General features: G+C 49.7%; 1 protein-coding gene across 2 annotated transcripts in view; it reads right to left on the bottom strand.

Moving 5' to 3' along the window:
- The window catches only part of Tmem18 (transmembrane protein 18), a 126,447-nt gene that overhangs the window by 40,557 nt on the left and 59,151 nt on the right, over positions 1-26,739 (bottom strand). The window lies entirely within an intron of this gene.

The raw sequence follows: 26,739 nt of genomic DNA on the forward strand, positions 1-26,739 counted from the left end.
CACGTTCGAACACAACGCACCTGCACCAGTCCCACTACCAGCCGCAACCCCGTACGCCACACTGCAGTCCGCACAGGTGGTCCCTTATTTTGCAGACACTCGACCCGTCATGCGTAAATCCGACATATGGCGCATGCCCGACCGACGACCGCTTTGCTACCACTGCGGTGAAGCGGGTCACCTCTACCGAGACTGCCAGTACCGCCGACTTGGGCTGCAGGGTTTTCCTGCCAATTCACCCCGCCCCCGGTTTGGACAGAGACCACCAGAAATTGAAGATTTTATCGCTCGGCAGAACGTCCCACTCAGGCGTCAGTCGCGCTCACCGTCACCGCGGTCGTCATCTTATTCAGGCAACGGAAATCGAAGGCCGCAAGGACGGTCTCCGAGCCCTCGCCTGGAAAACTAACGCCAGCGACCTTTCGAGGCGAGGCCGCTGATTCTCGACGTGATGAAGACCTCGCCCTCCAATCGACGCGACATCGGACCAACGGAAATTCGACTACGCCGGCGCCTGTATCCCAGCTGAGCGACTTTTCAATGGACATACCTGTGCTGCTCGACGGTCGCAATTTAACTGCCTTAATAGACACTGGTGCTGACTACTCGATTATTAGCGGACAATTGGCACGTACCTTGAAGAAAGTGATAATGCCTTGGACAGGATCGCATGTACGTACAGCTGGCGGACATGTTGTAACGCCGGTTGGTTTGTGCACGTCCAGGCTACAAATACGAGGCTGCACGTTTTTGGTCAGCTCCATCGTGCTACGTGACTGCTCCCGCGAATTAATTCTCGGCCTCGATTTTCTTCGGGAATATGGCGCCGTAATCGACCTACGGCGACGCTGCATTTCCTTTTCGACAGTCAACGCTACGTCAAGGGACTCCAACCGCCGTACAACCGCCCTCCGTGTTTCCGACGACAGTGTCACAATACCACCTCGTGCAAGTATCCTAATTCAGGTGACTTCCGAAGGAACCAGTGACGGTGAAACAGTGGCAGAGTGCAACGTCTCCCTGCTGCTGGCGCTTGGAATTTCTGTGGCACGAGGCATCATTGACATTCGGAACGGTACAGCCGAGGTCATGATTACAAATTTCACCAATGAGCATCGTCACCTTTTCCGGGGCACTGCGGTCGCCTACGCTGAAGCCTTGGAGGACGTCATTGAGTGTTTTGCCTGTGAAGACAGTAGCCGCAATGGACAAACCGTAATAGATGTTGACATGAACAGTGCACTGCCAGAAGAGAACCAGAGGGCCTTGCGAGAGCTATTGTTTGAATTCAGGGCGTGCTTTGCTCAGTCGTCTAAAGTGAGTCAGACGCCAATTACACAGCACAGGATAATCACTTACGACGACGCAAGACCTATTCACCAACAGCCATACCGCGTCTCGCCGACAGAACGCGCAGCTATCAAGCAGCAAGTGAAAGAAATGATCGACGACGGCGTTATCCAGCCTTCGAACAGTCCCTGGTCCTCACCGGTCGTTCTAGTTAAGAAGAAGGACGGTACGCTTCGCTTCTGTGTAGATTACAGAAAGCTCAACAACGTCACAAAAAAAGATGTTTATCCGCTGCCGCGTATTGATGACTCGCTTGACCGACTACGACGAGCGAAGTATTTTTCTTCCCTGGATTTAAAGAGTGGCTACTGGCAAATTGAGGTTGATGAGCGCGACCGCGAAAAAACCGCCTTTGTCACGCCGGATGGCCTCTACGAATTTCGGGTGCTACCGTTCGGACTCTGCTCTGCGCCAGCTACCTTCCAACGCATGATGGACACTGTGTTGACTGACTTAAAATGGCAAAGCTGCCTTGTGTACTTGGATGATGTGGTCGTGTTTTCAACCAGCTTCTCCGAACATCTGAAGCGACTACGACAAGTACTTGAGGCGATTCGGACGGCTAACCTTACGTTAAAGCCGCAAAAATGCCATTTCGGTTACGAAGAACTAAAGTTCCTTGGACATGTCGTAAGCGCAGAAGGCGTCCGTCCTGACCCTGAGAAAACCGCCGCTGTCGCAGCCTTCCCGACTCCTGCCGATAAGAAAAGTGTGCGGCGGTTTCTTGGTCTATGCGCGTACTACCGGCGCTTTATAGGCAATTTTTCGAAAATTGCCGAACCATTAACTAGACTCACTAGAGACGATACGCCGTTCGTTTGGAGTGCTGAACAAGAATCAGCATTCACAGAGCTTCGGCTTCGCCTGGCATCACCACCTGTTCTTGGACATTTCGACGAGGAAGCCGAAACAGAAATTCATACCGACGCCAGTAACGTCGGTCTGGGCGCGGTACTCGTCCAACGGCAGGAGGGAATTGAAAAGGTTATCGCCTACGCAAGCCGAACCCTAACACGCCCGGAGTCAAACTACAGTACCACGGAGAAGGAGTGCCTTGCTGTCGTGTGGGCAATTGCTAAGTTTCGACCTTACCTTTACGGCCGTCCATTCAGAGTAGTGACGGATCATCACTCGCTGTGCTGGCTTGCGAACCTCAGAGACCCCTCCGGACGACTGGCAAGGTGGAGCCTACGTCTGCAGGAGTACGACGTCACTATCGTGTACAAGTCCGGTCGTGCACACGAAGATGCGGACACGTTGTCACGCGCGCCAGTTGAGCCTGCCGCTCAGAGCTTCGAAGAGGACTCCCCTTTCCTTGGCTCCGTAAGCGTAACAGACTTGGCTTTACGGCAGCGAGCAGATGCTCAATTGCGACCTATCATTGAACATCTAGAGGGCCGCAACGTATCACTGCCCCAGCATATAACTCGCGGATTGTCATCCTTCTGCTTACGACAGGGCGTGTTGTACAAGAAGAACGCAGCCGCCAGCAACAAAACTTACCTGTTGGTCGTCCCCGCAGAGCTGCGTGAGGAAATTCTATTTGCCTGCCACAACGAGCCTCCATCGGGCCATCTGGGCATCACCCGAACCATCGCTAGGGTACGAAAGTCTTACTACTGGCCGAAACTTGCCGCTTGCGTTAAACAGTACGTTCAAGCCTGCCGCGAATGCCAGCGCCGAAAATCCCCATCTGTTAAGCCTGCGGGATTACTTCACCCTATCGAGCCACCCAGAACACCCTTCGATCAAGTCGGCATGGACCTCCTGGGTCCGTTTCCCTTGTCATCTTCCGGCAACAAGTGGATAATCGTCGCTACAGATTATCTAACCCGCTATGCTGAAACTAAGGCGCTTCCTAAAAGCACGGCTTGTGAAGTTGCTCACTTTTTCATCGAGAGAATTGTATTACGCCACGGTGCTCCATCCTGTGTCATCACAGACCGAGGAACAGCGTTTACAGCAAGGCTCCTTGAACAAGTTTTTCAGTTAAGTTACTCCACGCATCGCAAGACAACAGCGTATCACCCTCAGACAAATGGACTGACCGAGCGGCTTAACAAAACGATGACTGATATGCTGTCTATGTACATAGACGTACAGCACAAGACGTGGGATGAAATACTGCCTTACGTAACATTCGCGTATAATACCGCTACGCAAGAGACCACACGATTCACTCCGTTTCGTCTTCTATACGGTCGGGACGTTCAGACGATGTTGGACGCAATGCTCCCATGCGACATTGACAACATCGAGAATCTCGACGAAGATGCTGAGTGTTTCGTGCAACGAGCCGAGGAAGCACGTCAACTAGCCCGCGTAAACATCAAGAAACAACAAGGCGTCGATGCACAGCGCTACAACCGCTGCCACAGACAAGTCGATTATAAACCAGGTGACCAGGTGTTGGTTTGGACCCCTGTGCGCTGCAAAGGTCTCTCTGAGAAGCTTCTCAGTCGGTATTTTGGCCCGTACAAAGTGCTACGACAAGTGAGCGACGTCAATTACGAAGTCCTTCCGGACGGAAGCCAACCACCCCGACGCCGACAGCTACGACCCGAGATTGTGCACGTGGTGCGGTTAAAACCGTACCACACACTGTGACAATGTTTTTTTTTTTACGATACACGCTTCGTTTAGCATCGAGGCGATGCTCTTCAGGGAGGAGGGGCAGTGCCGCGCGCTTGATCTGCCAGCGCAAAAGAGGCAGACGAAGTGGCAGTTCCCCTCGTGCCATTGTTCTGTTTTTGGCTGCGCTGAGCCGACCGCTCTTCGGACTTTTGTGAGGACGCCTTAAAAACGTCTCCTGTCTCTTTAACGTGACAATATTAAGCAGAAAGAAACAATGCACTGCCGATTTCAGCTGCGCGGCTTCCACAGCATTTGCTCCGTTGGATTGCAACACAGCCTTTAACACCGCAGAAATGGCCTTGGTCGAGATGGTACGGAGATGGCAGACTAAAGACAGATTTTGAGACCATAGCCCGACGAACCTATATGACTTGGATTAGATTTGATTTTCAATGGATATTAGTAGCCAGACACTGTAAAGCCTGTGCGATTTAAAACCAGAACTAACGGACACATTTCAGTCAACACAACTTGTTTTCGTTGCCATCCGTACGCAAAAGGGGACTATGAAATGAGCATGACTTAAAGAGATGACTTTTCAATTCCTTTTTTAGTGGAACAAATTCCACAAAATCTCCGAGGATTACAAGCAGTTCACAGGTGTTCAAGGAGTTTCAAGAACTTTTGCACTGATACTGTCAATATTGTCACGTTAAAGAGACAGGAGACGTTTTTAAGGCGTCCTCACAAAAGTCCGAAGAGCGGTCGGCTCAGCGCAGCCAAAAACAGAACAATGGCACGAGGGGAACTGCCACTTCGTCTGCCTCTTTTGCGCTGGCAGATCAAGCGCGCGGCACTGCCCCTCCTCCCTGAAGAGCATCGCCTCGATGCTAAACGAAGCGTGTATCGTAAAAAAAAAAAACATTGTCACAGTGTGTGGTACGGTTTTAACCGCACCACGTGCACAATCTCGGGTCGTAGCTGTCGGCGTCGGGGTGGTTGGCTTCCGTCCGGAAGGACTTCGTAATTGACGTCGCTCACTTGTCGTAGCACTTTGTACGGGCCAAAATACCGACTGAGAAGCTTCTCAGAGAGACCTTTGCAGCGCACAGGGGTCCAAACCAACACCTGGTCACCTGGTTTATAATCGACTTGTCTGTGGCAGCGGTTGTAGCGCTGTGCATCGACGCCTTGTTGTTTCTTGATGTTTACGCGGGCTAGTTGACGTGCTTCCTCGGCTCGTTGCACGAAACACTCAGCATCTTCGTCGAGATTCTCGATGTTGTCAATGTCGCATGGGAGCATTGCGTCCAACATCGTCTGAACGTCCCGACCGTATAGAAGACGAAACGGAGTGAATCGTGTGGTCTCTTGCGTAGCGGTATTATACGCGAATGTTACGTAAGGCAGTATTTCATCCCACGTCTTGTGCTGTACGTCTATGTACATAGACAGCATATCAGTCATCGTTTTGTTAAGCCGCTCGGTCAGTCCATTTGTCTGAGGGTGATACGCTGTTGTCTTGCGATGCGTGGAGTAACTTAACTGAAAAACTTGTTCAAGGAGCCTTGCTGTAAACGCTGTTCCTCGGTCTGTGATGACACAGGATGGAGCACCGTGGCGTAATACAATTCTCTCGATGAAAAACTGAGCAACTTCACAAGCCGTGCTTTTAGGAAGCGCCTTAGTTTCAGCATAGCGGGTTAGATAATCTGTAGCGACGATTATCCACTTGTTGCCGGAAGATGACAAGGGAAACGGACCCAGGAGGTCCATGCCGACTTGATCGAAGGGTGTTCTGGGTGGCTCGATAGGGTGAAGTAATCCCGCAGGCTTAACAGATGGGGATTTTCGGCGCTGGCATTCGCGGCAGGCTTGAACGTACTGTTTAACGCAAGCGGCAAGTTTCGGCCAGTAGTAAGACTTTCGTACCCTAGCGATGGTTCGGGTGATGCCCAGATGGCCCGATGGAGGCTCGTTGTGGCAGGCAAATAGAATTTCCTCACGCAGCTCTGCGGGGACGACCAACAGGTAAGTTTTGTTGCTGGCGGCTGCGTTCTTCTTGTACAACACGCCCTGTCGTAAGCAGAAGGATGACAATCCGCGAGTTATATGCTGGGGCAGTGATACGTTGCGGCCCTCTAGATGTTCAATGATAGGTCGCAATTGAGCATCTGCTCGCTGCCGTAAAGCCAAGTCTGTTACGCTTACGGAGCCAAGGAAAGGGCAGTCCTCTTCGAAGCTCTGAGCGGCAGGCTCAACTGGCGCGCGTGACAACGTGTCCGCATCTTCGTGTGCACGACCGGACTTGTACACGATAGTGACGTCGTACTCCTGCAGACGTAGGCTCCACCTTGCCAGTCGTCCGGAGGGGTCTCTGAGGTTCGCAAGCCAGCACAGCGAGTGATGATCCGTCACTACTCTGAATGGACGGCCGTAAAGGTAAGGTCGAAACTTAGCAATTGCCCACACGACAGCAAGGCACTCCTTCTCCGTGGTACTGTAGTTTGACTCCGGGCGTGTTAGGGTTCGGCTTGCGTAGGCGATAACCCTTTCAACTCCCTCCTGCCGTTGGACGAGTACCGCGCCCAGACCGACGTTACTGGCGTCGGTATGAATTTCTGTTTCGGCTTCCTCGTCGAAATGTCCAAGAACAGGTGGTGATGCCAGGCGAAGCCGAAGCTCTGTGAATGCTGATTCTTGTTCAGCACTCCAAACGAACGGCGTATCGTCTCTAGTGAGTCTAGTTAATGGTTCGGCAATTTTCGAAAAATTGCCTATAAAGCGCCGGTAGTACGCGCATAGACCAAGAAACCGCCGCACACTTTTCTTATCGGCAGGAGTCGGGAAGGCTGCGACAGCGGCGGTTTTCTCAGGGTCAGGACGGACGCCTTCTGCGCTTACGACATGTCCAAGGAACTTTAGTTCTTCGTAACCGAAATGGCATTTTTGCGGCTTTAACGTAAGGTTAGCCGTCCGAATCGCCTCAAGTACTTGTCGTAGTCGCTTCAGATGTTCGGAGAAGCTGGTTGAAAACACGACCACATCATCCAAGTACACAAGGCAGCTTTGCCATTTTAAGTCAGTCAACACAGTGTCCATCATGCGTTGGAAGGTAGCTGGCGCAGAGCAGAGTCCGAACGGTAGCACCCGAAATTCGTAGAGGCCATCCGGCGTGACAAAGGCGGTTTTTTCGCGGTCGCGCTCATCAACCTCAATTTGCCAGTAGCCACTCTTTAAATCCAGGGAAGAAAAATACTTCGCTCGTCGTAGTCGGTCAAGCGAGTCATCAATACGCGGCAGCGGATAAACATCTTTTTTTGTGACGTTGTTGAGCTTTCTGTAATCTACACAGAAGCGAAGCGTACCGTCCTTCTTCTTAACCAGAACGACCGGTGAGGACCAGGGACTGTTCGAAGGCTGGATAACGCCGTCGTCGATCATTTCTTTCACTTGCTGCTTGATAGCTGCGCGTTCTGTCGGCGAGACGCGGTATGGCTGTTGGTGAATAGGTCTTGCGTCGTCGTAAGTGATTATCCTGTGCTGTGTAATTGGCGTCTGACTCACTTTAGACGACTGAGCAAAGCACGCCCTGAATTCAAACAATAGCTCTCGCAAGGCCCTCTGGTTCTCTTCTGGCAGTGCACTGTTCATGTCAACATCTATTACGGTTTGTCCATTGCGGCTACTGTCTTCACAGGCAAAACACTCAATGACGTCCTCCAAGGCTTCAGCGTAGGCGACCGCAGTGCCCCGGAAAAGGTGACGATGCTCATTGGTGAAATTTGTAATCATGACCTCGGCTGTACCGTTCCGAATGTCAATGATGCCTCGTGCCACAGAAATTCCAAGCGCCAGCAGCAGGGAGACGTTGCACTCTGCCACTGTTTCACCGTCACTGGTTCCTTCGGAAGTCACCTGAATTAGGATACTTGCACGAGGTGGTATTGTGACACTGTCGTCGGAAACACGGAGGGCGGTTGTACGGCGGTTGGAGTCCCTTGACGTAGCGTTGACTGTCGAAAAGGAAATGCAGCGTCGCCGTAGGTCGATTACGGCGCCATATTCCCGAAGAAAATCGAGGCCGAGAATTAATTCGCGGGAGCAGTCACGTAGCACGATGGAGCTGACCAAAAACGTGCAGCCTCGTATTTGTAGCCTGGACGTGCACAAACCAACCGGCGTTACAACATGTCCGCCAGCTGTACGTACATGCGATCCTGTCCAAGGCATTATCACTTTCTTCAAGGTACGTGCCAATTGTCCGCTAATAATCGAGTAGTCAGCACCAGTGTCTATTAAGGCAGTTAAATTGCGACCGTCGAGCAGCACAGGTATGTCCATTGAAAAGTCGCTCAGCTGGGATACAGGCGCCGGCGTAGTCGAATTTCCGTTGGTCCGATGTCGCGTCGATTGGAGGGCGAGGTCTTCATCACGTCGAGAATCAGCGGCCTCGCCTCGAAAGGTCGCTGGCGTTAGTTTTCCAGGCGAGGGCTCGGAGACCGTCCTTGCGGCCTTCGATTTCCGTTGCCTGAATAAGATGACGACCGCGGTGACGGTGAGCGCGACTGACGCCTGAGTGGGACGTTCTGCCGAGCGATAAAATCTTCAATTTCTGGTGGTCTCTGTCCAAACCGGGGGCGGGGTGAATTGGCAGGAAAACCCTGCAGCCCAAGTCGGCGGTACTGGCAGTCTCGGTAGAGGTGACCCGCTTCACCGCAGTGGTAGCAAAGCGGTCGTCGGTCGGGCATGCGCCATATGTCGGATTTACGCATGACGGGTCGAGTGTCTGCAAAATAAGGGACCACCTGTGCGGACTGCAGTGTGGCGTACGGGGTTGCGGCTGGTAGTGGGACTGGTGCAGGTGCGTTGTGTTCGAACGTGTCGGTATAAGTGGTGCGCTGGAAACCACTCACTGGGGATGGTGTCGTGGACGACGGAACGGTGCGTCTCAATACGTCTGCGTAGGTCACCCCTAGAGGTTCACTTGAAGTTGCGAACGCCTGAAGTGGTGCAGCAACCTGCGTTGGTGTCTCGCGGCGAGGTGTGCCGAGCGCATGCTGAACTTCGTCACGTATGATGGTGGCGATGCAATTCGTGGAAGGCTGCTGCTGCGCCTGGTTCAGCTGTTGCAGCTGTTGTAGCTCGTCGCGAACAACCGAACGTATCAGCTCGCGAAGCGCTCCCACGTCGGTCGGGAACGAGCCTAGCCCGGTGGTATAGGTAGCATTCACTTGCCGATCGTACTGGTTCCGCTGCTGCAGCGCCTTTTCCATGGCGACGGCTTCAGTGAGGAACTCCGCGACCGTTCTAGGCGGACTACGAATGAGTCCAGCGAAGAGCTGCTCTTTCACACCTCGCATCAAATGTCGCAGCTTCTTGTCTTCCGGCATGGTTGGATCGGCGCGAGTGAACAGATGAACCATATCCTCCACGTATGTAGCCACACCTTCATTAGGCATCTGCATGCGGGACTGGAGGGCCCTTTCGGCGCGCTCTCGACGATCGAGACTCGAGTACGTTTCGCGGAGCCTGTGACAGAACTCATGCCACGACGTTAGGAGGCCCTTGCGGTTCTGGAACCATGTGCGAGCACCATCCAGAAGACTAAAGTACACATTCTTGAGCTTCGCTACTTCGTCCCACCCGTTGAAATCCGCTACGTACTCGTACTCAGCCAGCCAATCTTCCACATCTTCATAGAGGCCACCACGAAAGGGACTCGGAACACGTGGTTTTTGTAGCGTGTAATGAGTGGGTGCAGCTGCGGGTGCAGCGGTTGGAGCAGCGGCGGCTCCAGCGGTAGGGGAAGCGGTGACAGCAACAGTATTCTCCATACCAGTCGACGTACTTGTACTGTGAGGCACAAACTCGGGGGACAGTCCTCGAATCCTCCGACTGAAACGGTGTACCGGCGTAAGCTCTGGGTTTTGGGTCACGTTCCGGCTGCTAGAAGGAGTCTGTTGCATAGGTGAGGTTACCCAGCACCTCCACCATTAAAATGTCACGTTAAAGAGACAGGAGACGTTTTTAAGGCGTCCTCACAAAAGTCCGAAGAGCGGTCGGCTCAGCGCAGCCAAAAACAGAACAATGGCACGAGGGGAACTGCCACTTCGTCTGCCTCTTTTGCGCTGGCAGATCAAGCGCGCGGCAATATCAAAGATATTCAAGAATTCCAAGGGGCTATGCCACGGCTGCTAGATAAAAAATAATATGCGGCCTGCTGCCTCGTGTTGCCGTCAATGTGCATGCGTCTGTAGGCTAAGCTGACAGTTGCAGCTGTTTTTTCAGTGAGGGCACTAGTTCTCCAGTTATCAAAGCAGACGACATTTTATGTTGAAATGTGGTCACGTCAAGATTTATGCATGTGTGTGCTTTTTCGTGTGATTTCTGTAAATGCCACTGTGAAATACCAGGCATTCCTTAGTGACCTACAGTGTTGGAAAGCATGTTAGAGAACACACCTTTTTTCACAAGCAAGCGCGAAAACAGGCACACGCCGCTGCATCTAGACGACAGCATCAAGCCGTGGTGGTGACTGTTCCCTTTCAACCGGCGCCGCGACAAAAAGAAAAGTATCAAAAGGTGCCAAGGGTGTGCCCTTACCCTCTACCCTCTTCCATCTCTTACACATGCGACAGCCTAATGCTTGCTCAGATCGTGAGAATTCGAGATATTGTACTGGGTCTCTTTTCGTTTATTTATTTATTTATTTCACAATACTGCAGGCCACTGGCCCAAGCAGGAGTGGATACATCAAAACGTAATTGTAGAAAACAACAGACAACAATACAAAAGAAACAAAAGGTTAAGAAAGAATGGTGACGCTCAAGGTCACCAAGAAACTTATTAGAATGAAAGATGTCACACGGCAAACAATTCCAGTCATCGACAGTTCTAGGAAAAAAACTATATTTAAAAGCATTTGATCGGGCAAAAATTGGTGTTAGAGCATGTTCATGACCATGACGAGTACGTCGTACTGAGAGCGGTTTAACACAGTCAGGGAGATCAATTTTTACAATACCACACAAACAATTGTAAAGAAAGGAAAGACGACTGAACTTTCTCCGAGCTTCTAAAGTAGAAATGTCAGTTTTTGCAGATAAATAGGCAAGACGAATTCCTTTCCCCTAACTGTCGCTGTGGTGCTGTTAAACAATAACTTGGAATGCTCACAAAACCGAAAAGGATCTAAACAAGAGGTGATGGATGGTAAGAGGGGGTGTCCCTGAGCTTCTTTTCTTGCACCCCGTCAAGTTCCAGTCATTGAACCTTTTCAAATAAGCAAATTCAGCTCCTTCAGCCACAACAATGTTGACGCCAAAGGAGCTGATGCAAGCTTTGTAGCATGCAAAAGGTTGGTTAGCGGTGGCAGCGAAGGCGTTAGCGTATTCATAACACGACCTCCTCTATAAACTTCCACGACCTGCTCATGCTGCCACTTCCCAGAGTTACTATTGCTTGTTTAGTTTATTTTTTTCCCTCCAAAGTGCTGCAGCATGCCATGGCATCCCTCCTCGCTGAAGCCATCAAGCACTTTTCTGCAGGTGTCTGCATGCGTTTGCTCATTTTTGTGAAATTTGAAGGTTAGTGCTTGTCACCACTAGTCAGCAGTAGTCAGCAGTATCACTGGATATAACAAGTCTGCATTAATAATATTGGCAAGTTGTTCGAAAGATTTTGTACAGTCCCAAAAGCGGTATTTACTGGATTCTAGGGCAGTGTTTTGCTTTGAGTGGGGGCTGAATTTCAGTAGTGCCAGTAGTTACATTGGATGGGATGCTGATGGGAGCTCGGTAAAACGTGTGGTGCTAGGTAGTTTGCGATACTATATATTTCTTTATGTCCTTGATTGTACTGTTCACCTTTTTACCTAGAGGTAGTGTGAACTGCACTGTTAATGCCTTTCTGCAATATATTGACTCTCACAAGTAAAAAACGTTTGTTGCAGATTAGATTTTTTCTGTATCCACCAAAAGCAATGTTTGAACTAGATTATTTACATCTGTGCTTCAGCGTACCATTGATTGTGAGAAGAAAACAACCTCAAGCTTACGTATTTATTTATTGCAATTGTAAAGTGTGATTTTTGAGCATTAAACATGTATAGGAATTCTAATCTTCATCAGTGAACAAGCAATTTCCGCATGTTTATAGCGGTAATAAGGAACTTATCCATCTGAGGGTGAATTCTGGCACCACAGGGAAAAAGGCATGCCACCAGACAACAGTGCCGTATCCAGGGGGTGCCCCATTGGGGCAGTGCCCTACCCCAACAAAATTATTTTTTCGCCATACCATACAGAACGAAAATTGACCATTTGTCTGACCGGTCGGTACATCACACCATGCACAAATAATTTAGCTAAGAAGAATGCATGGTTTAGACTGTAAATGATACTGGAGAATAGCTGTTTCGATCACATGGTTTATATATCGCTGTTCCAGTGATAAAACTGTGGTCACATTGCCTGTGTAAGACACGCGACGGTGCCAGTGACACTCAAACGGTAACCATAAATATAATAAACTGTGATATCTGTAGGTGCAAGATATCACTGTAACAATGTTGCAGTAATCCACCGGTCTTGTCGCACGTTTCCATCAGCCGATCACTAGACCCAACAGCGCCCAGACAACTGCACAACTGCTCCTTCTATCGCTATCTGTGGACAGTATGATAAGGGTATGCTTCAAGAGTGATGGGTGGGTCATGAAAACTTACACAAGCCATTGCACGCATCATTTGTACCGTATTTTGTCTTCATTTGCGTCATACAAACTCCATTTCAGATTTGCACTTTTTAAAACATTGCACTGTCTCGCCACAGATCAATTATTTCTGCAGCTGCTAAGCAGTGGTGAGGTGGGGCACTGCTGCACAAAATGAAGTGAGCATATACGGCCTACGTTCTGCTGGTTCATGTCACATATTGTTTTCGTTTGCCTGCGCTTAGATGGTGACGCAAAAGCACTTGCGCAGAGATTGAGGTCCGGTAGTGAACATCCCAGAACCAACCATCTCGGTGCTCTTCACAGCTAGAATGTTCCGTTGCAACATTTATTCTGTAAATTGCTCAACCCAGGCATTACAAACAAGAAAAGCAATGAAAGGAACGCATTGAAAGAAAAGCAATGAAAGGAGTGCACCACGACGATCGCACGTCATCTGCTATGGGGGTAAGTCGTCGCGGCACCTGGTGGCATCTCTGGTCCCTAGGCACCAATTTTCAACCGCATAGGTATCCATAGGGATGGAACCAGTTAGCAGGTCGTAGGTTTATAAAGGAAGCCCTGATTCATAACCGCACAGGTACACTTCAGCAGCACCGGCAACAACAGCTACAATCTTGGCATCGATCCAGTCAGAAGCAGCTATGTTGTCATCTGCACCTATGAACCACTGTCCGAGGTGGTGCCGAGAAATGCTCATAAGTCACAGAATTCGCTGAGGCACCTTACCGTAGTCAGTCGTCATGATGCACCCAAAGTCATCACATGGCCCACAAGAGAAGTTTACAACTGTACTTTACTTGACGTCACTACATGCGCGTCATATTTTTGATCACTACGTGTTGGTCAACATTCTGTTCAACTGCCGAATGAGAATTTATCTGTGAGCGCCAGCTCCAGACACAGTGGTTCAGGGAAGGTCAAGCAGCCCTGGCCCACAGCGGAGTTACGGGTGAAGAGCTAAGAGCAATGGAATGCGCTCCTAGTGTCTAGCTTTCATCCTAAAAATTAAAAGCTTTTCTTCCTTTTCCACCCATCTCGTCCGCTCACATATGGCGCAGTCGACGTCCGAAACTTGCTACAGCCAGTATGTCGTCAAGCAAGTTTTCGTGCTTTCGTTCAAACATTGCTGAACGCCAAACAAGTCCTAAGCCTAACCAGCCAGGCGTGTCAGCGACGATATCGTTCATCAACTGTCTTGTCACTACTAAAGATTTTGCGACCATGATTGTATAGTTCATTAGAACTGAACTGCAATGCCACAGCCTCTCCACCACCAGCAACAAGGAGGAATTAATCGATCGACTTTTAGTTGATGTCACCTAAGATCCACCCCTTGCTCCCAAACCCACGCCAGGCACATCCGACATTTAAACGCCGCAAGCGTCCGTTCCAGCGCCTACGATGTCATTTCCAGCCATGTGCACCTTTACGTCAGACCCAGCAGAGAACATGCAACATATGGCAACCTTTCTACACCAGAGTATGGCTATGATAACGACAACGATGGCAAGTTGATAATATGCGGTGTTTTTTGGCGCAAGGGCCATTTGATGGTCAAAGAGCGCCAGGTCATAGAACGAGATGTGAAGAATGAATGTGTTGGGTGGCTGTGTAAGCGCCTTAAAATTCCTTGCGCGGGTAAAATATAGAAGTAATAAAATCATGACAGTGACGTGAAATGTATAGTAAGAATGAATGGCGAAAGGTTCTGATAACAAAGCACGGTGGAGGTATTTGACACTGGTAGAAGTGTCTCATCTGTGCCCTTGTGTCCAAGGGGTGTGAGGCAAGTGCTTTTTAATGAAGCCACCGCAGCAGCAGCCTCTCTTAAGAGGTCGCGCTACGCGATGCCTTGGTATTTTACATTAAAAGTGCGGACATCTCTTAAAGAAGCCAACACAGATTTATGAGTGAAAAGTGGTTCCCTACCGACAAACACAGCCAGGTGAAGTGGTATCTGTTGTCGGTAGGGTAGTGAAAAGTGTTGTTTTCTTAGAGTGTCTAAGTGTTTCACAGTGGATTAAAATGAGAAGCACTATTAGTGCTTCATCACATCTGTCACACAATGGTGGATCCACACCAACCAAAAGGTATGAGTGTGTCATGTATGCGTGCCCTATCCTGAGCCTTGTTAGTGTTACCTCTGTACGACGTGATTTCGATACTGGCTGCCAATTACCAAGGTGTGGCTTAATAACATGTAGCTCGTTTCGTGTGTGGCTATCCCACTAGCTCTGCCAGTAATCCCAGAGCTTTCCTTTGAGAGACGGTTTAAGGTCAAGGGCCGTGATCGATATGGGTGTAGTGGCAGTGCTTTCGTGGATGCATGCAGCAAGCTGATCCGCCATCACGTTGCCTTGGATTTCACGGTGCCCTGGCACAAAGCACATCATGACATGTTGTTTGAGTGTGCAGAGTGTGCCTAAAATAGAGTAAAGTGAGACGAGGACAGGTTTTTTTTTGTTTTTTAGGAGTTTGCAGAGCTTTTACTACACTGAGAGAGTCCGTGTAAATAACTGCTTCTTGTAGTTGTAATTGTTTAATGTGTATAGTGGCAATGAAAATCGCATAAGCTTCCGCTGCAAATATGCGTGTATCTAGATGTAGAGGGCCAGCATCAGAAAAGGATGGCCCAACAGCAGCGTAGGTCACAGAAGAGTTAGACTTAGAGCCATCTGTAAAAAACTCTGGACATGTGTATTAGTGTTGAAGTTCCAGGAAGTATGTGCGGACGTCGGCAGTGGGCACGTGTTTTGTAACTTCTAGGAAAGACACACCGCAATCTAGAATCTGCCACTGCCACGGTGGCAGGTATGCCGCAGGAGCCATTAAGCGGTGTTCAAGTGACACAGCAGTCTCCTCAGCGAGACCCTTCAGGCAAACTGAATAGGGCTGCCTCACCGAAGGTCTGTTTTGAAACAGACCGGAGCTCGACAAATCATTGATAGTGGGATATGAGAGGTGCTTCTTGTCTGCGTACACTTTGATGAAATATACAAAGAACATGCAAGTTCTCTGCAGGTGAAGCAACCACTCATTTGACTCAACATAGATGCTTTCTACGGGGCTGGTGCGAAAAGCACCTGTAGAAAGGCGGATGCCCAAATGGTGGACAGGGTCAAGCATTTGCAAGGCACTTGGTGCGTGCATATAAGGCTTTTATGAAGATTCATCAGGCATTTTCTATCACTGCCCCATGATGTCCGCGATAAAACCTTGATGAGATTCATTGCTTTCAGGCACTTGTTTATGAGGTGTTTAATGTGACAGATGAATGTTGGTTTCTTGTTTAAAATAATGCCTAAAAACTTTCGCTCAGACTTCACTGGTAGCCTCTGACCATGCAGGTCAATATCCGGATCTGTATGGAGACCTCTTTTTCTTGAGAATAAAACGCAGGTGCTCTTTTGTGGGTTAAGGGTGAAACCGTTCTCGTCAGCCCACTTAGTTACCTTATTCAAACCAAGTTGAAATTGCCGCTCGCACATTGCGAGATTGCATGCTTTGTAGCCTATCTGCATGTCGTCGACGTATATGCAATAAAACATGCTTGGTGGAATACAGGTATGTAAGGTATTCACTTTTACATACAGGTATGTAAGTGTGCAACTAAGCACACCACCTTGCGGCACTCCCGTTTCCTGCACGAAAGTTCAAGACAAGACATTCCAGACTCGGACACGGAAAGTGCGATTGGACAGATAACTTTGTATTCATCATCATCATCATTATCAGCCTGACTACGTCCACTGCAGGACAAAGGCCTCTCCCATGTTCTGCCAGTTAACCCGGTCCTGTGCTTGCTGCTGCCAATTTATACCCGCAAACTTCTTAATCTCATCTGCCCACCTAATCTTCTGTCTCCCCCTAACCCGCTTGCCTTCTCTGGGAATCCAGTTAGTTACCCTTAATGACCAGCGGTTATCCTGTCTACGCCCTACATGCCCGGCCCATGTCCATTCCTTCTTCTTGATTTTCAGCTATGATATCCTTAACCCCAGTTTTTTCCCTGATCCACTCTGCTCTGCTCTGGTCTTGTCTCTTAAAGTTACACCTTTCCTTTTTCTTTCCGTTGCTCGCTGCGTCGTCCTCAATTTGACCTGAACCCTCTTTGTAAGTCTCCAGGTTTCTGCTCCGTAGATAAGTACCGGCAAGATACAGCTGTTATATACTTCCTCTTGAGGGATAGTGGCAATCTACCTGTTATAATTTGAGAGTGCTTGCCAAATGTGCTCCACCCCATTCTTATTCTTCTAGTTGCTTCAATTTCGTGGTTCTGTTCCACGGTTATTACCTGCCCTAAGTAGACATAGTCCTTTACAACTTGAAGTGCACTATTACCTATCTCAAAGCGCTGCTCTCTTCCGAGGTTGTTGTACATTACTTTCGTTTTCTGCAGATTAATTTTAAGACCCACCTTTCTGCTCTCTTTGTCTAACTCTGTAATTATGAGTTGCAATTGATCCCCTGAGTTACTCAGCAATGCAATGTCATCGGCGAAGAGCAGGTTAGTTACTAAGGTACTCTCCATTAACTCTTATCCCTAACTGTTCCCATTCTAGGCTTCTGAAAACCTTCTGTAAGCACGCGGTACACAGCGTAGGGGAGATTGTGTCCCCCGCAAAGCAGGGGGACACAATTGCGGGGGACACATGTGCTGCGATAGCGTAGTGGTTAGAAAATCCGCCTCGCATGCAAAAGGTCCGTGGTTAAAATCCCGATGCCGTGCAGTTCCCAACCGGATAACAACAAAAAAATCCATGTCCAACAACAACAAAAAAATCCAACTGCATTAAAAGGCCTGGGGTGTGGCCTCACCGGTGACCACCGCCGTTAACGCACTCCCTCACCAGAGAAGGATTGGCCACCCTGGTGCAGTATCTGGCCACTACCTCTCACATGCATACGTCAATTAACTCACGGCCCTCAGTCCCCAGCACCTGCGAAGCAACTGACCACGGCAGCGGTCAGATCTGCAACGCAGCAGAGGGTGCTAAGAATCTCTAGATCCGGACAGGCCGCCATTGGAATTTCGTATTGTGTTCAGCATATTTTCTTGGGCACCTAAGTGTGAGACGTCTCGCAATATCCCAAAGTGCCGTGTGGTGTCATAGGCTTTTTTCCTATCGCGAAAGACCAATAAAAAAAAAATTGCTTATGGAGGAAAGCATCTCTGATCTGTGCCTCGATACGTACCAGGTGGTCAATGGTAGATCTGCCTTCTCGAAACCCGCATTGGTATGGATCAAGTAGGCTGTTAGTTTCAAGGAAGTGCACGAGTCGGCGATTTATCATCTTTTCAAAAAGTTTGCATAGGCAGCTTGTCAATGTGATGGGCCTGTAACTCATCACGAAAGATGGATCCGTGCCTTCTTTCAAAATGGGAGTGACAATGGCTTCTTTCCAGCTCGAAGGAATGTCACCGAAAAACCAGATGGCATTGTAAAGGTGAAGTAAGGTTTTTGGTGTTTCGAGAGGTAGGTTCTTCAATATTTCATAGACCACACGATCATATCCGGGGGCAGAATTGCTGCAGCAGGTTAGAGATGCCTTTAGTTCAAGTAAAGAGAAAGGTTGGTTGTATGCCTCATATTTTGTACAGTTGGTATCTAGTTTCTGCTTCTCTATTCTTGTCTTGTGGCGTTGGAACTCTTGAGAGTAGTGTGATAAGCTGGAAACTCGCTCGAAGTGTGCTCCTATGTGTTTCACAGGCGGAGTCTCGTAGCGCTGGCACTCACGGAAGCCTTTCCCATATCGATGTACACTAGTTGATAGTCGCGGCCAGTAATACTGTTGGCGTACTCTGGCGAGAGTTCGCGAATAGCCCAAATGTCCTGACGTGGGCTCGTGGCACGCAAGCAGGATCTCATCACGCATGTCGGTAGGAACAACGAGTAGGAAGGATTTGTCGCTACCACGGGCATTTTTCTTGTAAAGAATGCCTCTTCTTAGACAAAAAGAGGACAGTTCGCGAGCAATGTGTTGAGGGACACGAGAGTTGCGGCCTTCCAGGGAATCAATGACTGGGCGTAATTCGTCGTCTGCCCGCTGTTTTGACATAAATTCAGATTCGCTAACTGCTCCGAGAAAGGCATCTTTATCCTCGGAGCCCCTGACAGCGTGCCCTACAGGCGGTCGAGAAAGCGCGTCGGCGTCCTCGTGTTTGCGTTCTGACTTGTACACAATCGTAATATCGGACTCCTGCAAACGCAAACTCCATCGAGCGAGACGGCCGGATGGATCTCCAAGATTTGCCAGCTAGCAGAGCGAGTGGTGGTCAGTCACCACTTTGAAGGAACGACCGTAGAGGTAAGGCCGAAATTTGGTCGTCGCCCACACGACTGCGAGGCATTCTTTTTCTGACAAAGAATAGTTGGTCTCTGCTCGAGAAAGAGAACGACTGGCGTAAGCTATCACATGCTCAATGCTGCCGTGACGTTGTACAAGGACAGCGCCAAGCCCGACGTTGCAGGCATCTGTATGAATTTCTGTAGCAGCGTCCCCATCAAGAACAGGGGCCGTTTGCATTCTCTGTAGTAGCAGTGAACGCTGTATCTTGTTCTGCGCCCCAAGTAAAGGGCGCATCATCTCAGGTGAGTCGCGTAAGAGGTTCAGCTATCTTCGAGAAGTTGGCGATAAATCGGCGATAATACGCGCACACGCCGAGGAAACGGCGTACTGCTCTTTTATCTGATGGAACAGGGAAGGCGGCGACAGCAGCAGTTTTGTGTGGATCAGGTCGCACTCCATCCGCACTAATGACATGTCCCAGAAATTTCAGTTCTTCATAGCCGAAATGGCATTTTTGGGGTTTCAGCGTGAGTTCAGCTGTGCTTCCAGAACCTTTTTCAGACGCTTCAGATGTTCTTCGAAGCTCTCGGAAAAGATGACCACATCATCGAGGTAGACAAAGTAGCTTTGCCACTTCAAGCCAGCGAGAACTGGGTCCATCATCCTCTGAAAAGTGGCTGGTGCAGAACAGAGGCCGAAAGGAAGGACTCGGAATTCGTAAAGTCCGTCTGGAGTCACAGACGCGGTTTTTTCTCGGTCTCGTTCATCCACTTCGATTTTCCAATAGCCACTCTTAAGATCGATGGACGAAAAATACTTCGCGCGTCGTAATTTGTCGAGAGAGTCGTCGACCCAGGGAAGCGGGTAGACGTCTTTTTTTGTGACGCTATTAAGCTTCCTGTAGTCAATACAGAATCGCAGCGTTCCGTCTTTTTTTCTTCACTAGAACGACTGGCGAGGACCAAGGGCTGCTGGATGGTCGAATAATCCCGTCATCGAGCATTTCTTTTACTTGTGTCTGAATAGCCTCGCATTTTTTGGCAGAAACGCGATAAGGCTGCTGCTGGATGGGGCGGATGTCATCGTCGATAATAATTTGATGCTTCGTGAGGTGTGTTTGACGGACTTTGGAAGAAGAGGCGAAGCAAGATCAAAACTCCCTTAAAAGGTCATGAAGTGCAGCCTTTCTCTCGTCTGACAGCGTCGAATTAATGTCGATGTGATCTAGAAATTCCTCATCCTCATGCGTTTCCTCGGACGCGAAGCACTCCGTGACATCGACAACAGGGTCTCCATAAGCTAGGGTGGTTCCGCCGAAAAGATGCCGGTGCTCGTAAATGAAGTTCGTAACTAGTATTGTTGACTGTTTGTCACGGACACGCACAACACTTCGGGCGGCGCATACACCTTGGAGCAGCACCACGTCGCCGTCTTGGAGGTCTTCACAAGTGACTTCGATGGGAACAGTCGCTCAAGGTAGCAGTGCCACACTGTCGTCAGCAACACACAGCGCAGGTCTACGGCAGTTATCAGCGTCTCGATCTATTGCGCCTCGAGTCAAGAAGGTCACAATGCGCTCACGGAGATTTATGATGGCACCGTATTTCCGAAGGAAGTCCATGCCGATAATCAGCTGACGCGAACAATCGCGAAGAACGAGGTAGGTGAGCACAAACGTTGACGCACGAATTTTCACTCTTGCGGTACAGCGACCCAGCGGTGTTACAACGTGTCCTTCAGCTGTTCGAATTCGCGTTCCATTCCACGGCGTGATCACTTACTTGAGATCTTTCGCTAGCCTCCCGCTGATAATCGAATAGTCTGCACCAGTGTCTACCAATGCACTGACCTGAAAACCGTCAATCAGCACAGGTATGTCGAGTGACACGCGGTCACTGGGTTCAGATGTGAATGTCCGCGTTTCTTCGGTACTGCGATTATTCTCTGACGAAATGCCTTCGGCGTTCGTGCAAGCGTCAATGGGAGGTCTCCCGCACCTTGAGTCCCAGCGACCTTGCCCCCGAAGGCCGCTGCTTTCAGTTTTCCCGACGAGGGCTCGAGGAGCGTTCCCGTGCCGTCACCCTGAAACGTGGCCCAGTGGCTGCGGGTCTCCTCGGAGATGGTGACCGCGATTGCCGTCGTGTAAAGGGTGCATGCTGTTGCGCGAGATACTCTTTGATATCCCTTGGCCTTTGACCAATTTGGGGACGAGGGGAATCGACGTAGAATCCGCGCAGTCCAAGTTGCCGGTATGGGCATTCGCGGTAAATGTGACCAGCCTCACCGCAATGATAGCAGAGGAGTCGTCTGTCCGGCGTACGCCAGAGATCAGACTTGCGCGTGGGTGCACGGCGACTATCGATGTCCAAATCAGCGTGCGCTGACTGAATCGCGACTGACGGCATCATTGTCTGGATCGGGACGTATGGCATTGCCTGGATCGGGACGTGCGGCACTGTCTGGATCGGGACGTGCGGCACTGGCTGGATCGGGACGTGTGGCACTGTCTGGGTCGGGACTCCTTGACCAGAAAGAGGAGTGGCAGATGGCAAGGCTTCCGCGTACGTACGATAGCAACTGTCAGTAAACACGGGAGCCGTTTCCGGATCAACCTACATCGGCGGAAAACGATGGGCGTGCAGCACCTGCTGGACCTCGTCATGAATGACACTGGTGATAGAACCGACGTCGATTTGCCTTGTCCAGTACATCTTTTCCACTTATTCCTGGACAACAGAGCAGATGACCTCACGAATCCATTCGGGGCTCTTGCTCCCAGGGGTGGCGAAAATTTCGGGAGTTGAGGCAGCATTCACTTGACGGTCAAACAGGGCAGACCGTTGGTGCAGTACTCGCTCCATTGTTGCCGCTTCAGTAAGGAACTGAGCAACAGTCATGGGGGGACTACGCATCAAACCAGCAAAAAGTTCTTCCTTCACACCACGCATGAGGTGGCACAACTTTTTTTCTTCTGCCATAGCAGGATTCGCTCGCTTGAAAAGCCGTGTCATGTCCTCGACGTACATCGAGACGGTCTCGTTGGGCATCTGGATGCGTGGTTGTAGTGCACGCTCCGCCCATTCGCGGCGGTCGGGACTCCTGTAGGTCTCCAGAAGGCGTCGCTAGAACTCGCAAGATGTCAAAACATTATCCCTGTTCAAAAACCACGTCTTGGCACCGTCCTTTAGGCAAGCAAGTGTACACGTTCCGGAGCTTTGCGGCGTCATCCCAGTAATTGATCGCTGCGACACGTTCGAACTCACTCAGCCAGTCGTCAACATCTTCATGCTGCTCTCCATGAAAGGGGCTAGGCATGAGCGGGTTTTGGACGGTGCAGTAGATCGGCGTGGAAGGTGTCGGAGCTTGCACGAGATCTTGTGTCGAAGTCATAGTCGCTGCGTCAGTGGTTGGTGTCTCAGGCGGTAGGCCTCGTTGGCGGCGGCTTACTCTGTGAACGGGAGTGTCCACGGGTGCAGGGCTTGTGTTCCGGCTGCTGGGCGGGGTCTTGGGCATCGGGTGGATCGTGAGACGTTGTACCCAGCAACTCCACCAGTCTTGTCTCGTTTCTCATGACAAACTTGATACAATAGGCTCGTAGAGTTGACTAGCCAAGCAGCAGCTCAGATAAATCGTCTTTGTCCTCTCTCACTCATCGATCTCACCCAAGCAAACCACGTGGCAATACAATCCTTTGATGAACTATAATGGCTACACCTCCAGATGATGCCATTGTATCATCTCAGTCCTTTCGGAAAATAATGTAGCTACGAAGAAAGTCGGTGTGTTTGGATTTTAAGTGTGTTTCTTGTACACACAGCACTTTTGGCAAGTGTTTGTACAAGATTTCTTGGACATCGTCAAGGTTCCTAAGAAGGCCCCTGAGGTTCAATTGTATAATTTGTGCATTCATCCTGTAAGTAAAGTAGCGCTGTGTGTACAAGAAATGAGGTTCTGTTGTTTAGAGGGAGATCTGAGTTTAGACAACAGAGCCGTCATTGGGCCCTGTTGTCGGCTTTTTTTGTCTTGCTTGCGCGGTCTAAGGAGCCAGGCCGATCTTTCGGTACCAGGGGTACTGTGGTGTCCATTGCCTCCTGAAAGGCACTGGATTCCCGCACGTGCGGGCCGATGGTCCGGGTTTCGGACCTCGCCTGGCAAGATGAGGCCTTGATACCCGACGACCCTGGGGTCGCTGGTACCTCTTCGCGAGCTGGCGGAACAGACTTGGCTGCTACCACCAACGGGGCACGTGCCACAGCTGACAGCTCACTTTGCGCTAGGGGGGAATGGCAGGGGCTGGTGCGACCTTGTCCCCCAGCATGCCGCATAAGCGATAGGTGTTGTGTAGAATGGTGCACATCTGTTATGGGCTTCCTTAAATGAGATGTTTTCTTATACTTTAAGTGCGATAACCTCTTTCTCTCTTCCAGTTTGGGCAGGAATGAGAGTAGGCTGCATGATCACCGTCACAGTTGACACAGTGGGGTGTGATAGTACACTTATCAGAGGCGTGTCTTTGGTCTCCACATATTGCGCAAGTGTTCTGACCTCGGCAGCTCTGCGAGCTGTGGCCAAATCTTCGACATCTGTAGCAACGTCTAGGGTTCGGAATATATGGGCAGACAGGGAGTTTGATGTAACCTGTCTCAATGTTTGTAGGTAGTATACTATATGCAAATGTTAAAATAAGGTGCTTGGTAGGTGTTTCCATGCCGTCGGGTCTGATGATGATTCGTTTAACTCCAGCTACATTCTGCTCTTTCCAACTTTCCAGCAGTTCCTGTTCGGACAGCCCGAGGAGGTCTGCTTCTGATACAACTCCACGTGAGGTATTCATCGAGCGGTGAGGCGAAGCGGATATTGAGATGCTGCCGAATGCTGTTAGATTGCAAAGTTTCTCAAATTATTGTCGTTCAGTTAGTTCCAGCAGGAGGTCACCACTTGGCATCCTAGTTACCTTGTAACCTGGTCCAAAGACTTGGGTCAGCGATCTTGAGACAAGAAATGGAGAAATTTATCTTGCTTGCTTGTTCGTAGTTTCACAGTGAATTACACAAAATTTTGGGAAGGATAGGCTGAGGCGGTTGAAACATACTAGTTCTTCGGTGCGCACCATTTTTCGAAGGAGACCATGAAGTAGTCAGGGAAATGAAGGTGTTCCCATAAAAGTTTGGTTGTTTCGGCAGCAATGGCGGCCACCCACCATGGAGCCCAACTAGGGGACGCTGCAGCGCTTGTATAAAACTGCAGACGCCAGCCGTACATTCCCACTATAACCAAATATAACTGCCCAAGGTTGAGCAACTACACAAGGTTAACCCTCACCACCAAGAAATTCGGAAGTAAATAGAAGAGAGAAGATGTCAGGACAGATATAAAGTAGGAGATAAAGACAAAGATCTAGGGAGAGAAAGAGATAGGAAAAGGCGACTGCCGATTTCTCCTGGGTGGATCAGCCCAGGGGTGCCGTCTACGTGAAACTGGGGCCGAAGAGGTGTGTTGCCTCTACCAGGGGGCCTTAAAAAGTCCAATCACCCGGCGTTGGCTCAACCCCCAGGATCCCCTTTTCCCGGACACGGCAAAGCCATGCAGAGCTAGGCGTGGGAGGTAGTCGAAACCTCCTGTTAGCTCGGGTCCATGGTGTCGCTACACGCCAAACGCCTGCTTACGCAGACCCCCCTGCGGGAAACGATGGCAAGTCATGCAAATCAAGTGCATGTGACAACGTTGCCAGATCTCTCAGCTTCACTGCCTACCTTCAACGGCAATGGCACCCGGACTTCGAAGTACAGGATAGAAGAGCTCGAGCGCGTTCAACGGTTTGCACGATGGGACGACATGACTCTCCTTGCCATCTCGCAAGAGAAGCTTCATGGAGTCGCAGCACTGGCATGTCTCAACAAGGCTTGTGTTTACCACCTGGACCATATAAAAAGTCGGGCTCTAAGAACAATTCGGCGAGCAACTTTCGATGATACAGCAGCAAGAGAAGGTCACAGCCCTTACTCAAAAAACTGGAGAGAGCCTGCAGGAGTATGCTTTTACAAAACTCAAGACCGTGTCTCGCTGTCTAGTTCCCATTACTGACAAGGGGTGCATTGAATGCTTAGTTCAAGGCATTCGCGATGACCAGATAGCCACATCTATCGCTGTTGAATGTCCCCGTACAGTGGACGATTTTCTCAACATTGTGACAGAAATAGATAAAACACTCGACCACATGCACCTGATTAGATCTGTGCATTCGACAGAGTGATTCGCAAGACAGTCAAGACGGCCCCAGTTTCAGAGTGCTACTACTAGAACCGACAGTACTGTGAACAACCCACAGCATTCTCCACCTTCTACGTTCCAGTACACCACACGTATGACGCAGCCTCCTCATATAGCCAGCCTACCACCTGATGACCAAGAGTCAAGGTATGAAGCAATTTCAGCCAAGTATGGTGCCATGGCATACAGAGGAGGACAAGACTTGAGGGACGCTATACACTCGTTCGGCATTGCAAATGCACTGCAAACCAGGATGTATATCACCTGTTATATGCCGGCACCGCGTCGCTAGTGCCGCCGAAGTAAATTCCAACAGAGTCATTTGCTTTTTCTGCGAAATGGGTGCCGCCAACAAAAGCTCCATCCTTGGTGATTTTTTTTTACACCATTATTCCGATCAACAACATGGTTTTAGATGAACGAGCAGCTCTTCTCTTTCTCTCTCTAATTTTTCCGTTTTTTCCGGGGGGGGGGGGGGAGGGGGCATTGAGGCGGGGGGGGCAGGGCTTACTGAACACTATACGTTGCTTTGCCAGAGTGTCAATAGAATTTTCCAGCTTAACATTTTTTGAAAAGCGGACAGCAGGTTGGGATCGCCGCCCGAATCAAGGAGAAAGCGGTGTCCCCTGTTCTGCAAACGAGTCCCCGGAGGGCTGCCAACCTGCTGATGGCTGTCTAAATGTGTGTATTGTTTTCTCAACACGGCAAGTGAGGTGCCATACAGCCAGACGCGGCAAGGTGTTCGATGAAAACTACAGCATTGGTTCCTGGCCACATCACCTTTGATGACAAAAAAGGAATCTACAGGCTGCCCAATGCATTTACCAGATGAGCCAAAGGTGAAAGCCATTTTTTTTTTCTTTTCAATCGATGGCATCACCCTATGAAAGTCCCCTTTACCTAACACTGCCTCGAAGATTGGAGGCACTGTCCTGGTTTTGCACTGCCTCTGTGGTCTGAACACCTTTGACTCAGCTACGATGTCATGCGATGAAGTCACATTGAGTGATCACTTATCATTTCATGACTGAACATTTAGTGATCTGCGACATTAGAGGATGCCACATGGCGACATCACGTGCTGATTTTTCACATCCCTTGTCCCTGATGCTGTTGGACTCCTCACGCGGAATGCCGACTGTGAAATTTTGCATTTAATTAGGGATTGAAAGATCTTGCCTTAAATAGGCCCTGCAACACTCTTTTGAGCATGGTCAGAAAATGATGCTGAACAGTAGTCGAGGTTCCCGAGAACATAGGAGCCAAATAATATAGCGCAGCATGCAAGCAGGAACTCACATTATACTCTATAAGTCAGCTGAAAATTGCTTTCTAAAATGATGTTACAAGCTCAAAAATCACTCGTCACAACCATTGCATCAGTCATTGGCTGATTTGAGCATGGCACACTCGGACATTACAGGGATTGCCAGAAGAAGCCATGACTAGTCCACGCGTGCACGTGCAACTGAAAAGCCACGCATTCGAAAAGAAAAAAAAGAAAAAGTGCTCAAG

This window comes from Rhipicephalus microplus, chromosome 2 (assembly GCF_043290135.1).
Source record: "Rhipicephalus microplus isolate Deutch F79 chromosome 2, USDA_Rmic, whole genome shotgun sequence".
In the NCBI taxonomy this organism is placed as follows: domain Eukaryota; kingdom Metazoa; phylum Arthropoda; class Arachnida; order Ixodida; family Ixodidae; genus Rhipicephalus; species Rhipicephalus microplus.